This window comes from Balaenoptera musculus, chromosome 1, assembly GCF_009873245.2.
Source record: "Balaenoptera musculus isolate JJ_BM4_2016_0621 chromosome 1, mBalMus1.pri.v3, whole genome shotgun sequence".
Classification (NCBI taxonomy): Eukaryota; Metazoa; Chordata; class Mammalia; order Artiodactyla; family Balaenopteridae; genus Balaenoptera; species Balaenoptera musculus.
Window position 1 is genome coordinate 80,678,554 of NC_045785.1, and position 17,328 is coordinate 80,695,881.

General features: G+C 39.7%; 1 protein-coding gene across 11 annotated transcripts in view; it reads right to left on the minus strand.

The window, feature by feature from the left end:
• Nucleotides 1–17,328, minus strand: part of TGFBR3 (transforming growth factor beta receptor 3) — a 199,732-nt gene that overhangs the window by 116,051 nt on the left and 66,353 nt on the right. The window contains exon 1 of one of the 11 annotated variants that reach the window (XM_036857792.1): nt 3,870–3,940. The exons of the other annotated variants lie outside the window; for them this stretch is intronic. The gene's annotated coding sequence lies outside the window, so the exon portion shown is untranslated. Of the gene's footprint in view, nt 1–3,869; nt 3,941–17,328 lie in introns of those variants that run through there. 11 annotated transcript variants of the gene reach the window in all.

The following is a 17,328-nucleotide window of genomic DNA, read 5'->3' on the forward strand; positions in this document are numbered from 1 at the left end:
TGGACGCATGATTCCCTGAATTCCCCAAGCATGGCAAACAGTATGAGCAAGTGCCCCCACCCCCTCCTCCTGCCCTCACCAGTCACAGTGACATATTTCACAGCCCAGAGCTCCAGAAGAAGTCTCCTACTCCTAATCGACCCTGGCGACTTACAGTAGCTATTGCTACCCACACTGGGAAACCCTTCTGAATTGGTTTCACAGTCTCCTGCCATGAATTTCCCATTATCACAAATTAAGCACAAATAAAAATACTTTTCAGTTCCATTTTTGTATGTATGTACAAAGCTCTGATTGGACTATAGTTCCACCTAAAACACATCTGCAAAAGGCTTGCAATCTGCTTGACTTGCCCTCCTCCTTACATACCACCATCACCCATTAGGGTCTTCCTTAAGTCACCACACTGCTCATCTCCACACTGGGTGAGAGGAAAACCCACTGGCAACAAACCAGAGGATAAGGTCTTACCCAAAGGGGGAGGGAATCAGAGACGGGATGCCCCCAGCACTGAAAATGGGCACTCTTCACCTTAAGAGTGTCTGTTCTCTGTCCTACCAGAGTCTAAGACAGGGCAGACCCCCACTTTATGGGCTGCAGCTCCAGCCATGTGTTATACAAGTCAGTCTAAGGTCAAAAAAAGAGAGAAAGCAATGTACAAGGCGCACTCTGATCAAGTGACGGAAGAGCTGCACTTTAAAGAGACCCACTGGGGTCAATGTTTAAATATGCTCAGTATAGAGTGTCCCTGACCATCAGACACACTAGAGTAGTGTTGGTTGTTGAGGTGCCTTGATGAATTTTTTGTCCTCCAAGTTTAAAAAAGAAAAAAGTTTGACATATTATTAATACATCCTGAAGCCAAAAAGACCCAGAAAGGAGGGAAGGAAGGAAGGAAGGAAGAGAGGGAGGGAGGGGGGGGAGGGACGGAAGAAAGAAAGAAAGAAAGAGAGAGAGAGAAAGAAAGAAGGAAAGAAAGAAAGAAAGGAAGAAAGAAAATGGAAGGAAGGAAGGAAGGGAGGGAGGGGAAGGGAAGGAAAGGAAGGAAAGGAAAAGGAAAAAACCAGGAACTATCTACCCCATCCTCCAAGGGTATATAAGACATGGTGCCTTCAACAGTTCAACACACAATGTCAGTCTGGTCTAGTAAGTAAGTAAAGAAAGTAAGCAAGTAAGTAAGTAAATAAATAGCTCCCATTAAGTGCTCACTATAGGCTGGGCAGTGCTAGGTGCTATACATCTTTTCAATACCACCATAAGGCGTCATATTATCCTCATTGTAAAGAACAGGAAAGTGAGTTCAATGAACTTAAGTAACCCTTCTAAGCTTGCCCCAGTCGCTCAAGGCCTCAGACTCAGACCTGCCTCCAGGGCTGGTATCTCTGTAAAGTGAAAGTTTTCATTAAAAAATGTTGGGCCCATAACAAAATAATGCCATTTGCAGCAACATGGATGGACCTAGAGATTGTCATACTGAGTGAAGTAAGTCAGACAGAGAAAGACAAATATCATATGATATCACTTATATCACTTATATATGGAATCTAAAAAAAAAAAGGCACAAATGAACTTATTTACAAAACAGAAATAAAGTCATAGATGTAGAAAACAAAATTATGGTTACCAGAGGGGAAGGGGGGGATAAATTGGGAAATTGGGATTGACATATACACACTACTATATATAAAATAGATAACTAATAAGGACCTACTATAAAGCACAGAGAACTCTACTCAATATCCTGTAATGACTTATATGGGAAAAGAATCTAAAAAAGAGTGGATATATGTATATGTATATGAATAAACGATTCGCTTTGCTGTACAGCAGAAACTAACACAACACTGTAAAGCAACTATACTTCAATAAAAAAAAAAAAATGTTAGGCCCAGATGGGCTCACTGGTGAATTCTACTGAACATTTCAGGAAGAAATTATACCAATTCTCTACAATCTCTTTCAGAAGATAACAGCGGAACAAATACTTCCTAACTCATTCTAACTCATTACCCTAATACCAGAGCTAGACATTGCCAGAAAACTACAGACCAATATCTCTTGTGAACATAGGTACAAAAATTCTCAACAAAATATTAGCAAATCGAATCCAACAATGTATACAAGGAATTATACACCACAGTCAAGTGGGGTTTATCCTAGGTATGCAACATTTGAAAATCAATTAATATAATCTATCTCGCTAACTGGCTAAAGAAAAAAAATCACATGATCATATCAATAGAAGCAGAAAAAGCGTTTTACAAAATCTAACAGTCATTCGTGATTAAAAAAACTCAGCAAATTAGAAACAGATGGGAACTTCTATTCTAAAGAACGTGTACAAAAAATCCCACAGCTAATGTTGTACTTAATGGTGAGAAACTAAAAGCCTTCTCACTAAGATCAAGATCACTAAGATCAACAAGACAAGGACATCCCCTCTCATAACTCCTTTTCAACATTGTACTGGAAGTTCTAGCTAATGCTTGCAGCTAGGTATGGCCATGTGACGAAATTCTGGCTAATAAGATGTAACCAGAGGTGATACATGCAATTTCTAAGAAGTTTCTTAAGAAAGGAAGGAGTTGTGCTCTTCTGCCCTTTCCTCCTTCCTGCTGGTTGGAATACAGATGTGATGAACAGAGCTAAAGCAGCCATTTTAGGCCATAAAATGGAAGCAACATGCTGAGTCAGACAAAGCAGTAAGACAGAAGTTGCCTGGGTCATGATAAACATGGAGCTGTTGAATTAGCTCTGGACTGTTTTTTGTTTTTCTTTTTCTTAATATGAAACACATGTAACTTTTCTCTTATTCAAGCCAATATTATTTTGAGTTTTCTGACACTTACAGCTTGACCTGCGTTAATTCATATACAGGTTTTATTTTACTTCAACCTTCTTCCCACCGGGACCTGCACATACAAGGTTTCTTTCAGCAACACTTTCCCTACCATTCCTATCCCTTTCCTCTGCCTTGGTGTGATGAACTCCTACTCAGATCTCTCAAGGAAGCTTCTCTTACCTCTTTTACAACATTAGATATACATTTTTCATACTCTCTATTTCTCTTCACTGCACTTCATGTGGTTATACTTATATAATTATTTGTGCAATTATTTGTTTAACGTCTGCATACACTCAAAGACTACAAATACCACAAAATAAAGGAACCCAATCATTCTGTTTTTTGCTGTATCCCTTAGCCCAGCATAATGTCTGGCACACAGTATGTACTCAAATATTAATGACGGAAGGGAGTAAGAGAGGAAAAGGGAAAGAACAATGAGGTGATCCATGTGCAAAGGATTTCATACCAACAGGAGACTCTATCTTAGAGTTCTTCCTTCGACTCTTTACCTAGTAGCCAAAGCTTCGATCTTACGGTAAAGAGAAAAAAATCGATCCTGAGCTGAAGGAGGTGACGTTTTTGGTTGCTAAGGATCAAGTCTTCATCAGGGCTTCCCCACCCTCAAATGTCACAGAAGGCAGGAAATGCAAACCTGTTTTTGTCCTCTCATGCCAAACACGGTCTGGCAAGACCCTTCTCTCCAGGTGGCGTAACAATCCTCCCTCTCCCATAGCACAGCACACCCCCGGCCTCATCCTGCCACCCCCTGGGTCGGCCCCCAGGCCCTCCTGCCCCTCTCCTGCAGCCACGGCCTGCCTCCAGAAACTGGTCTCCCATCCTTCCCCACCGGCCTCACGGTGGTGTCCACAGCAGGCTGCCCACACAATGCCAGCTCCAACTCCAGTCAGAAGAGCTTCCACCTGGGAAGAGTTGATCCCCTCCCCAGGCGCTACCACACAAGCCTGAAGTAGGCAGGTGGCCGTGATCCTCACACGACCACCACGGGGCCCAAGTACAGTACCTCACAGTCACAAAGGCTCAGAAACCAGGAAAACATGCTCCAAAACCCTATCTGACTCAAGTCCTCACTTTTGTGGTGACCTGTGAGCTCTGCTAGGCTCTCACTGACAGCCTCAGAGGGCTGGGAGTTTCTCTTGTGGCCACTGCTAGAAACCCAAAGCCCTTCCTCCCCTGAGCAATCTCTCCCCCACACTCCAGAGGCAAGTGAGCACATGCTCTGGTGATGACGCTGAGTGGCACAGCAAAAGCTACTTTACCACAGTAAGAATCAACAGGGCACAGATGACAGAGGAAAGAAATGCTGGCTGAGGGACTTCCCTGGTGGCGCAGTGGTTAAGAATCCGCCTGCCAATACATGGGACACGGGTGTGAGCCCTGGTCCGGGAAGATCCCACATGCCGCGGAGCAACTAAGCCCGTGTGTCACAACTACTGAGCCTGCGCTCTAGAGCCCGCGAGCCACAACTACTGAAGCCCGTGCGCCTAAAGCCCGTGCTCCGCAACAAGAGAAGCCACCGCAGTGAGAAGCCCGCGCACCGCAATGAAGAGTAGCCCCCGCTCGCTGCAACTAGAGAAAAGCCCACGCGGAGCAACGAAGACCCAACGCAGCCAAAAAAAAGAAATGCTAGTTGAAAGCAACAATATTCATAAGCAACATTCCTGTTAATCTTGCACTGTACTTTATAATTTAAAAGCGTTTTACAGAAATTCGGTAAAGTGGGTAGAACGGATATTATTCCCACTCTAAGTAAATTGCTGCAAGCCACAGAGCTGGGTGAATATTTCAGTAAAGTGCTTCCTGACAGTAACACACCCCCAGAGATGTTCCTCACTGTTGCCTCCCAATCTGGATATTTCTGTTTATTCCAGACATCTAGTACATGGCCTGTCCAGAATTCTTTGGGGGTAATTCCCAAAAGAATCCAACTTAAGTCAGACTCTGTTTTTCCTGCTCAGTACACCCTCCTTGGCCGCCAGGACAGACACACAGCCCCTATTCATCTATAAAATGCTACTTCTATTGAGTAAAAACGTTCACTGCCCTGAAGGCAGCACAAATTCAAGTACACCCTGTGGTGAGAAACTCACCAGCTGGCCCTGACCAAGTGGCCTCCTTCACCAAGCAGAGCCCTCTGTTCAGCAGCTGGGCCACCTGGAGGAACACTGAAGCATATGGTGGGACCCCTGTGATAAGCGAGGGCTTAATTCTTCATGAAAACAGTTATCGTGCACCTTCTCTGAGCCACATGCTGTGTACACATTGTTTCTAATCCTCATAACACCACTGTAGAGATTGTGCTAAAACTCCCACTTTACAGTGGTGGAAACTGGGCCTCAGAGAGGTTAAGCAACTTACCAAAGGTCACATACCATCAGTAAGTGGCAGGGTGGGATTCGAATCTGGGGTCTCTCAGACTCCAGATCCAAGTTCTTCCCATGACAAGGCACTGCCTGCTTCTGCCCTGCATTCTCCAGTCCTTCACCTCAGGACTCGATGAACAGGCCAATGCCTTAGCCAAACACAGACATTAATTCATGTCTAATAAAATAAAATATAATAAAATAAACTGCTTGGTTCACACTTGCAACCTTTTGGTTGACTTAAAAGACTTCATAAATTTAATGAGAAAGCACAAGCTCATTTCTCATTTTACCAACTGTCTTCCTCTTTCTCACTAATGCTTGCTTATCTGCACACATGGGAAATGTTCCTAAGGTCTGGCTATAACATGAATGTCTAACTTCCCAGTTCCACTTAAAGAAAAAAATGTAAACGGACTCACCCTTTCATTATATCCTTTAGCTGCAACATAGCATTCCAGTCTCAGTTACAGAACCCCACATCCCCACTGGCTGCAGGCCAGCCCTCAGACTTGACAAAATGCAGACAAAGCATTTGGGAACAGATGCATTTGCTGCACACACATTAAATTTAATCTGTCCCCAAAGAAATTAATATCACACCTCATGCAACACAAAGAAAAATATTGGGGGTTGGGGAGGGGGAGAGTTATTGTTTAGGGGAAGGTATAGTAAGTAATTTTCACATTTAATAAGTGGGATCCTTAAGCATTCTAAACACAAATGCATACCAAGTTGACACAAACATCTGGTACCTATTCCACATAATTTCCAGCACACTGATTCCCCGTATCACCCAGAGTACTAATAAGGAGCGTGTGTTCAGCTGTAATAAAAGTGGTAAAGATGCAGAGGGAATCAAGGGGTAACATTATAGTCTGGGACCAAGACACTTCAGTGGGGAGATTTTATTCCAACAACACCATTGGCTAATAAGGGTTTCTGTTATTGTCCCACAGGGACTTCCGCAAAGCTGTCAGCTGCGAAGAGGGACAAACTCCCACAGACTGTGGAACTGGCACCGCAGGATCTACTCTGCCCCTGAGCTGAAAATCCCTTCTACCTCCACAGGATGCAAGAATCTGTAAGAAAGGACACCCAAGGTGATTTCTCGGCCAACAGCACAGCCTGGCTCTAACTGAGCTTTATGAGAGGGAACCTGACAAGCATCAGGATATGATGCAAAAACAAAGGTCCAGGAAAAAGCACCTGGAAGGCCCCAAGCTCACGCAGTGTACACAACATATGTTCGTGTTTATACCATCTTACATTACAACTCACTGGAGCTACAGCTCCTTGGGGATGGAGCTGTGGAATGCACCACCATTAAAATCCAAAGGGGGGCCTTCTACCACAGCTCCCACCTGGGTTTTTCAACAATAAAACCTGGCTTACGGCTGAAGCTTATCCTTGATAGGAAAAAGATAGGCAGAAGAGCGTATAACGTTCTAAAACCTGTACTGTGGATTTCTCAGGAAAAAACAGCCAGATTTTTTTTTTTAAACAGAACAATTCCTTAAGCATATCTTATCGTAGTTTCATTCATTCTCCAAGTGAATATCTAAATCCAAACCTTTCTCTTGACAAACCAACCCTCTTCCAAGAAGTCAACCGCCAACTTCTTGGGCCAAAAGCCATTGCAGAGCTGCATATTGTTGCGTTGAAATCATGGTACAACCATGTTGAAGAACTTCCTGTGTTCAAGTTGTGTCTTTAAATGCTCAAAGGGAAACAGTGGGCAGAGCTTCTTTAAGAATCTAAATTCTCCAAGTGTTGGGAAGTGCCAAGCTATAAAGGGCACTCTACTCTTCCATCTAAGCAAGATACCACTATACAACGGAGAAGTATCAGAGGGGATTTACCCAACTCTGTGAGGATGTGGGGTTGTTTTGTTTCATATTTTTTTATAACCTGAAGAGAAAAGGTAGCAGAAGGAGCACGTCCCAGAAGTCACCACTGGGCGTTGCAAGAGAAGAGTCCTTGCATTAGAGACATAGTGGTACAGGAGGAGCACTGGACCAGGAGATCCAAGAACTGCATTCTAAATCCAGGTCTGCCAACTATTAGGTGTTTGACCTTGTCTTTAAGATTCCCATAATCTCTCTTTCTCTTACTTTATGACAGGCTCGACTCATAGATCAAATGAAACCCTTTACATGCAAATACTTTACAAATTTCACTTACTATTAGAGACATAAAGCCCCCTGGGGGGGGGGAGAAATAAATAAATGAAAATATTTTCTCCAATTGAAAAAATGTTTTCTTTATGAGCTTTTAGAATGATTAATAAAATATCTAAGATAAGATGTTCTCATACTACTCCCTAGCCATTACTCCCCAAAAATTATTTCTAAGAATTGCCCTGGGGAGGATTAAAATAAAACTATGTTCAGTATTAGGGTAAAAATTCCTATTCTCTGAGCACAATCTGGAAGTACAGCTCCCAAAGGTGAGAACAGGCCATGTTTCTGCCTCCAGGGAATTCCCACAATCCAGAAAGACAGTAATCTGGCACTATCTTGGCCAACTTTCTCATCATTTACTTTCCATCGATAAGATGGTGCACTTGTTCCTGTTTTTTGGACAAGTCTAAAGGAAGCTGGGAATGAAGGGAAAACCGGCTACAGAATTCATTTATGAGGAGATTAGAATTTATGGAATGTTATTGCCTAAATGGTTCAGCACAGGGACCAAGAACAAATCTGAAGATCTGGAGGATGGAAGAAAATGAAATCTGTTTTCTCCTACTGTGTTTTTGAGATACACAAAATAGGTTTTTTTTAAGAATACTTCTTTATTAAAAGGAAAATAATTGATCTGGAGTCAAAATATTAAATTCAGTTTAGGTACGTAACCAATAAAAATTATAATTTAATTCCTACTAATGCAACATTTTATGGTAAAGTGAAACTTGCAGGGCTGGAAAGCCACTCCTCATTAACCCTGAGGGATAATGTCACCAAATTTGTCTCTCAGACCTCAACTTGTACTTAAGATAGTCGCTAAACTAATTTTCTTTCCTTTTCTTTTCTTTTTTCTTTTTTACCTCTAGTAAACTGGTGTCTGATGAGAAAGAAAAAAATGGGAGAAAACAGAGGTAAGGACATGCACAGAAACACAGAGGTATAACACGCTGCAACAAGCATTCTCGGGGACTGGTGAGCCCTCGGTTAGGGCTGGGGTGCAGGGTCTGGGTTAAGTGGCAAGACAAGAAGCTGTAAGTGGGGGAATGGTCAGAAAGGACGGAAGGGGGAAACCACAACTGTTCGGGAGTTGAATCAAAGGCTGTAACCACTGGTCCTGATTATAAATAGGAGGCAAGAGATTAAAAAAAGGAAAATCTACCAACTTTTGGTTTGGCCATGCAAAATATTACTAATTACAGCCATATGTACAAACTGGGCCATGAACTAAACTACATTTACTTTAAGGATTTTATATATAGTCAGGGCACTCAACAATTGGTTGTTAAAGGAATGCAGGAATGCTTAACAGGAATGCCAAATCACCAAGCATCAGTGATACGTCAAATCCAATTACAATACGAAACCATAGTCCTTTCTCAAGCAAGCTAGCTCGCTGCTCAGGTGCTTCTGTTAAGAAAGAAACAGCTGATAGTTTGTAGAGAAATCTATGAAGAACTAATGTGCTCTTGCTCCTTTCACAGTGAAGCCAAAAGGCTCAGGAGTATTGATGGAGCTGAAATTTCCAAGGTTCACAGTAGTTATGGGCCAATCAAACACCACCATTGATAGGACTTCTCAGTGTAGACCAAGGGACAACAGACCTTCGAAAGACAGAAGGATTGTGCCCAGCTAACCAGCCCTGGCCCAGAACCACATTTTCATACCTGATTAAATTTAGCGACTCCATAAGCCTGTCATACCTATTACACTTTTCCTTTATACCCAGTATCAGCTTTTAGTTATAAACCTATTGTTTCATTTATTCTGGCATGTGTTTGTGTGTCTTCTACTTAGCTGGAAACCCCATGAAGGCAGGGACCATGTTCCTTTTGCTAACTCTCTATACACCCAGGTGCTTGGCATGGTGCTTGGCATAAGGCAGGTGTTCACAAAGACTTGTTGAGTAATGAATTCTTCAATCAAACAAACAAAACCTGTTCTTAGGATTAACTCATTTCTATTGTCATATAACTATAATTATTATTACCATCTCTCCAACTATGGAATATGTTCTGAAAAAAATACTTCTTAACCTATCTCAACCTCCTTTTGCATTAGGAAGCATAGAATATTAGAGTTTAAAGGAACTTTGGTACCATGTAGTTCGATACCCTCACTGTCACCCTGAGAGTTTGAGGCCTCTATAAAATCTTTGGTAAAAAGACCTTTGCTTCCAATTCCTCCTAATTTTTAGGTAAGTTCTGCCCTGGCTTCTGGTCCCAGAGATGCAAAATTAATGTACCAAGACAGGTCTGACCAGAGTCCCCAGTTTTAATGGGCTCTATTCCTAGAAAATTACTGATCCAACCAAAATGTCATGCTATATATTCCTTTATTATTTATATACTCAACTACTTCTAGAAAGGAAATTGAGGGGCTGGTAATAAAAAATTAAAAAAAGAAAAATAAAAAAAACAGGCCCAGAAAACTTCAGCTGCCAATCAATTAAAAAGTGGATATGAAAAAAACCAAAACAAAACAAAACCTTATTGAAGAACTTAGGAAACAACTTCATTTGAGCACCAGACCTAGCTCTGAGTTTCCTAGCAGTCGAGGTAGAAAAGAAAATGTGATGTTTCCAAGATCTCATAAAAAGGAAACAAATCAGTTCTTTTGATAAGAAAATATTCTTCCTAAGTCTGAATTTAAGAGGCCTATTATAAAGCAAGGGTCAGTGATTTCAAGAGTTATTTTACAAAAAGCATAGGTGCATAACTTTTCTTATACAGCCTCATTAAAAATAGAGGAAATACACTCTATAGTGAATTTCATTCAGGGATCTAGGCAATTATATCTAGTATGCACAAAAACTCCTTTCTACAATTGGAAGATTTTTTTTTTTTTTTTTTTACTTTTAAACCAATAATTTACATTACTGTAGGTACGAAGGCAAAAAAACAAAGTGGCATTGGTTTGCTAAAGGTATTTAGGGAAATCTGTGATCTCAATTTTTTAAAACATGCCATGCAATAAATCAAAAGTTTTGGATATTCCTGGGTCAATAAGCAACTTCTGAAAGGATAAAATCTAAACAGAGCTATCAGTTTAACAAAAGGCTAAAAGAGAGGGGTTTGATTCAATCACATTGCATTTAACCTAAAGATAAATATAAAATAAATTAATGTACTGTTGTTTAATAAACTCTCCCCCCAAATTTTAAAACTGGGATAAATGAGATACCTGTTCAGAAAGATATCTACTGAGCATGCTCATGATAAAACTCCACACACAATAAAGTACTGTAAAACACACAGCTGTATCTGACAAAGCAACCTTTCAAAACAGATGTGTCATATGATGTTTCAAAGCTCAGCTTTTTTTTTTTAGTTTGTCACATTAAATCAAAGCAATTTTTGTTTTCCTGAAATCTGTGTGTTATTTTGGGGAAAACTTTTCTTCGGTGTTTTTCCACTCTGGATCAACTAGCTCCTCTCTTTTCCTCTCAAGTGAACTTTCGGAGACCACTCTGCCAGAAGGAATTCACCTTTTCTCATGTGGAGACAAGTTCTAATACTTTCAAATGGTCAGTTTGAAAATAAAATCCTTTGCATGCCAGTTCCTAAAACAAAAAGGGCTTTGTTCCAAGATCTGCACAGAAAAATATACCAAAACTACACTAATCCATTATTTACAGTAATAATTAATTCCTTCTCTCAGTATTTTATATCATTCTCCCTCCCTTCTTCCCACCTACTGCAACTGGCCCAAAAAACCACCTCACTGCCCCACAATCAATGCCTCATTAATTAGCACTGACTAGCAATGAGATAGCCCACATAAGCAAATCTTCCAAACAACTAAGGCTTCACTCCTTTTCAAGAAAGTGACTTCTGTCATTTCTAAGGTAAGTCTACCTAAAACATACTACATACATAATTACTTCATGGTCATCTTATATATTTTGAGCATCCTAAATATCACTTATTAATAATTCTTTTTTTTTTTTGAGGACATAGGGTCATCATTATGAATACTAATTACAGTTTATTAAACTTGTGTGGTATTTTAGTTTTTATCTCTACATCAAATGGTCCCATATTTCCCTGTTTTATAGTTCTGCTTATACTTTCTATACTTCTGTTTTTCTCAACTCTGGCTGCAAGCCTGTGTCTCTGCCTCAAGCCCATGACATGCTATCTTTTATACTCAATTGTAAGTCAGCAAGCTCTGGATGAGGGCCATCCCCCCTCCAGAGTAATTTATATGGGCTTTTGACAGCTATCTTCCTTGTAACTCACCAAACATTTTGGCTTCCTTCATGTGCTCACAAACCTGGTGTAGAATTGACCACGTATAATAACGTGAGTGACAATATTAGCAACAATATTAGAGACACTGTCCACACTAATCTAATTTGAATGGCAAGCATCAAAGAAAGCGAAGCTTACACACTAAGGGTGAACTGTTGGGAATTTAGTTCACACAACCACTGTGCTAAAAGCCCTATTCTCCTAGTGCTCTAGGGCTTCAAGCACTTTTGAAATTTTATCTTTTCAAGAAGAGGCGAAAGCAAATATATGATTAGGTCTCGTGTATATATGTAAAGTTCTCATGATATCTCCTCCTCTTTTTAGTTTTCAGGATGAAGAGATATTTAACCTGCACATCCCCAATTAATTACAATTTTAGCATCATTTTCACATTCGTCGTTCTCAATGGAACGTGTAACTACCATTCCTTCCGTCTTCACTCTCCCCTCAATGCTAGCAGACACTCCCACCAGTGGTCCCTATTCCCAGTCAGTACAAATGATCCACGGTATAAATACAGCGCAGGGCAGGCTATGTGCTGGACAGTGCCATTTCACAAAGAAAACACACAACAAAGCCACTCAAAAAGCCCCTGTACAGGACAGTGATACCATCCTGTGGCTTTCTAAAATCAAGTCATGACATGACTCTTCCCTGCCTTCTCATGTTAGTTTGAGTTACGGATCAGAATGAACTCCTCACAAACCATGATTATGTATGGAAAGGCATATAATGAGGACTACTGCAGTTTCAGACTCAGGGAGGCTCACTTTTTTAAGCTTTTTCCTGAAATGAAATAGAGTTTCTTTGCTCCCAGAGATAACTCATAATTTATCCTCAATTTCAACCTTTTTTACTGTGAAAAGTATGGGAAGTTGCAGGGAAACAATGAATGGAAGTGGCCTTTTTATCAAACAAGAACAGGAAACTTTCAGTAGTTTATGGTAAAACCACATATTTGAGCCAAAGAGAAAAATTAAACTAAGCTCTTTTAGCATAACTTCTCATCCTCTCCCATCCAAAACATGTAAGAACATGCAAAACTGATACCCATGACACAAATCTCGACACCAAGCAAAAATTAACATTTACAGACTTCAAAAACATATTTCCCCCAAATTACTTAATGAGCCTCTTCAAACAGGCCTACACCTACTTCTTCTATTATTGGATGGCCAAAATGAGTCATAGTAAAACTCTGGAATATTAAAGACAATACGTGAGGAAATTCCAGAAAATATAAAAACTATTTCAGGGAGCCAAAACAGAACTATATTTATTTTTCTATCCTAATGCATAGAAATGAATAAACCAGCAAATAAAACAGGCACTCACAAAAGTAAACATATATCTGGCTGCAGTTCTGTAACATAATGTCTTCCAAATTTACTCCCTCCTCCATACTAGAGAAATGATTTCCTTAAACAAAAGTAACCCCCAGCACCACCCCACAAACTCTAAAAACCTCTGACGTACTGTGGCCAATTTTAAAACAGGTGTTTTTTTTTCTTTTTAATTTTTTCAAATTGAAGTATAGTTAGTTGATTTACAATGTTGTGTTAGTTTCAGGTGTATAGCAAAGTTATTCAGTTATATGTATATTCATTCATCTTTTTCAGATTATTTTCCCCTTATAGGTTATCACAAAATATTGAGGCTAGTTCCCTGTGCTATACAGTAGGTCCTTGTTGGTTATCTATTTTATATATAGTAGTGTGTATATTGTTACTCCCAAACTCCTAAAAACAGGTATTTTTAAATCCACGACATCTAACATGGCAACTGACACACTATAGAGGCTCCATGTATGTTACAGAAAGGAAAGGCTCACATTTAATTCTAATTCACTTTAGTCTTAGTCCAACCTGGTCTGGGCTATGGCTCCAATTCAACTAATAACATTTCACTTCACTGAGCCTCAGTGTTCTCATCTTTAAAATAAGGATAGGGGACTTCTCTGGCGGTCCAGTGGTTAAGACTTCGCCTTCCAACGCAGGGGTTGTGGGTTCGATCCCTGGTCAGGGAGCTAAGATCCCACATGCCTCGTGGCCAAAAGACCAAAACATTAAAAAAAAAAAAAAAAGCAATATTGTAACAAATTCAATAAAGATTTTAAAAATGGTCCACATTAAACAAAAAAAAAAAAAAACCTTAAAAAAAAATAAGACAAAATAAGGAAAATACTTGTCCTAGCTAATCCCCAGGGTTGTTAGGAAAACAATGAAAGGGTTTTTGGGTTTTTTTAAATTAAATCAGGAAATGCTATACAAATATAAAGAAATTACTAATAAACATAAGAAAAATCAATAGGAATGAACCAGTTTTTTTCCCTACCATCCTACCTTCTCCCATCAAAAAAGAAGCTCATAACATACCATATGGACCATAGAAACACAGAAGAAAGAAGGTTGAACTTGGATTTAGAAGACTTGGGTTCTACTCTAAGCTCTACCACTAACGAGTTTCTTGACCTGGGCCACCTCACTTAGTTTCCTCCCCGTAAACTGGGGCTAATACTACCTGTCTTGCCAAAATGAACTAACATAATGGGTAGCAAAGAATTCTATAAGCTTATAATTCTTTAAGAATTCTATAATTCTTATAAAGTGAGATATCTATATAATAGATTAATGAATTGGATTTGCTTAACAAAGAGTTTGGACTTAATAGCTTTGTTATAAAATCCATTGACAAGCAAAGAAGCTGGCTGTGATAAGACCCTTCCTCAACACCTGAAGACAGAAGGCTAAGCAAAGACAGAGGAGTAGAGAAGCCTAAACAGCGGTAACTCATGTACTTACTACATAAAGAAATGGGGGCTTTAGAAATTGGAGCTTAGACCAAAGAACTGGATTAGGACCCCGTTGAGTCCATTTCAACTTGTGAATTAAAATATTGGGTCAGATTTTCTCCATTCCTGGTTAAAACAGAGGTGGGCAAACCCTAATTCTACATATGGATGCCCAGCATGCCAGAATAAACAGCAGCGCCTGCAGAAAGCAATAGAAAGAGAGTAAGAGGAGAAAATAGATCAACAAACTACAAAAGGTTGGTTGCTTGGTAATTAAAAAGAAAAAAGAAAAGAAAAGAATGTATCTCAAAGTTCAACTCAAGGCTGAATTCCTATCAAAAAACTACTGGAGGAACTTCCCTGGTGGCGCAGTGGTTAAGAATCCGCCTGCCAGTGCAGGGGACACAGGTTCGAGCCCTGGTCCGGGAAGATCCCACATGTTGCGGAGCAACTAAGCCCGTGTGCCACAACTACTGAGCCTGCTGAGCCTGCGCTCTAGAGCCCGCGAGCCACAACTACTGAGCCCGCGTGCCTAGAGCCCGTGCTCCGCAGCAAGAGAAGCCACCATGATGAGAAGCCCGTGCACTGCAATGAAGAGTAGCCCCCGCTCGCCATAACTAGAGAAAGCCCGTGCGCTGCAAGGAAGACCCAACGCAGCCAAAAATAAAATAAATAAATAAATACATTTATTTAAACAAACAAAAAAAAACTACTGGAGGCCAAAGTCTACATGTACATAATACTTTAAATCTGAGGCTGGTCTTTGAGAACATATTTAACAAAGATTATCAAAACATCAATTTTTCTTTCTTTCTACTCATTTTTCTCAATTACTTTTCATACCTAACCCTTGAGCTTCACTTACCAATCTTGCTTTCTCAACTGCAAAAAGAAAATACATATATATGTGAACTTAACAGTGTATAACATATTCTTTTATATCCTTTTTTTTGGGCGGGGGGCTATTTTGCTTTTGTCATTGAGTGAACAGCAAACATCCATACAAGTAACGGCCAACAACATGGGCTGGTGCACAGTGGTGGTGTTGGAATCACTTCTGACAGTGATGAGACAGTGTCGGATTCTTTCTGGACTCCCAAATGTTCACTTAAACTGAGCACACCACCTGTTTCAGTTGTGGGGTCTCTTCATCTTTATGGGATTGTATTTTGAAAATCACTAGAAACCGTGGTTCCCATCTATTGGCTGCAACTGAAACTTTAGACTCACGCTATGAGCGTTAACATTCAAGTACAACTTCACCTGGTGCGAGCACATCAAAAGCAAAATGAAGCATTAAGACATTTAATTACATGCATTCTTTTATATCCCTTTATATGAACAGAAAAAAAGTAATTATTTTACTTTTTTCCCCTAAATTTATACAGGATTTCAACTAAATTATGATTATTTTCAATTATGCCCATATAATGGATATTCTTATTAAAGACAATATCTTCATGTTGCCACATATGAATCCATCTAATCCCTGATTACCTTATCATTTATCATCTTTGCAACAACACATCTGACAGAACCAAACTGGCCCTAAGTAGTGGGAAATACTGACCTAAGTACTCAAAAACCCAGTATACAACAATAACTCTAGTTATGTATTTGCTTTAAAATAAGAATAATAAGAGGGGTGGGAGGAGGGGAAATTGGATGAAGACAAAAGGTACAAACTTTCAGTTATAAGATAAATAAGAACTAGGATGTAATGTATAACGATTAATATATTGGGTTGGCCAAAAAGTTCGTTTGGTTTTAAGTAAAAATAAAAGACATATTTTTCATTTTCACCAAGAACTTTATTGAACATATTCATTAACTGAATGAACTTTTTGACCAACCCAATAATCAACACTGTTGTATGTTATATGTGAAAGTTGTTAAGAGGGTATATCCTAAGAGTTCTCAACACAAGGAGAAAAATTCTTTTTCTTTTTCTTTTATTTTGTATCTTAGATGATGGATGCTCACTAAACTTATTGTGGTAATCATTTCATGATGTATGTAAGTCAAATTATTATGCTGTACACCTTAAACTTACACAGTGCCGTATGTCAATTATATCTCAATAAAATTGGAAGGGAAGAAAAAGTGCCATCTATTAAAGTGAAAAAATAAACAGAACAATAACTTTTAACTCTTAGGCTTTGGACTCTGCCTCTGGCCTAAGCAAAAAAAGCTATCATGAGGCCTAATTCCAGTTAATATTAGTATGCTAAGGCAAATCCTAACCATCTGACAATATTTCTACAAACAAAGCATCACGAAGAACATATTGTTCAAAAGGCATGGAAATTGTACTCTTTCCATGGTCCATATTTGACAGTCAGAAGAGGACTGCAGATATTAGCACAGTGTAATAAATGAGATGCAATCCCCTCTTCATGACAAGGTCATTTGCAAAAGAACACTCTGACCTTGAGAGAGTTCTCAGAGGTTTAGACAAATAGGAACTGCAAGAAGTTTTTTTGTTTGTTTGTTTTCAAATACTGCCTGTTTTAAATCACCCCCTTGATTTTTTAGTCGGAAAGGATGCAAATGTCTGAGTTACTATCGTCCGTCACCTTCCTCCCACTGCTTTTAATGGCCTATAAAGCAATCCCTGAAGACACCAAACTTAAACTGCCCTGGCCTTGCCAGGACAAATGTTGGCCCATATATTCCAGCAAGGCCATGAGTATTCTGAAGGTCAAACAAAATATGGATTATTTCCAACCATAAAGGAAGTCTGTGCTTTCTGGAAGGTGGCCCCCAGCTTAGCCTTGACTTAGTGTGATATGAGGCAAGTAAACCAAGAACTGGAAACGGCCTTCACTTTTAATCAGTACTTTCTGAAGGATGCTACTGATAATAGGGGAAA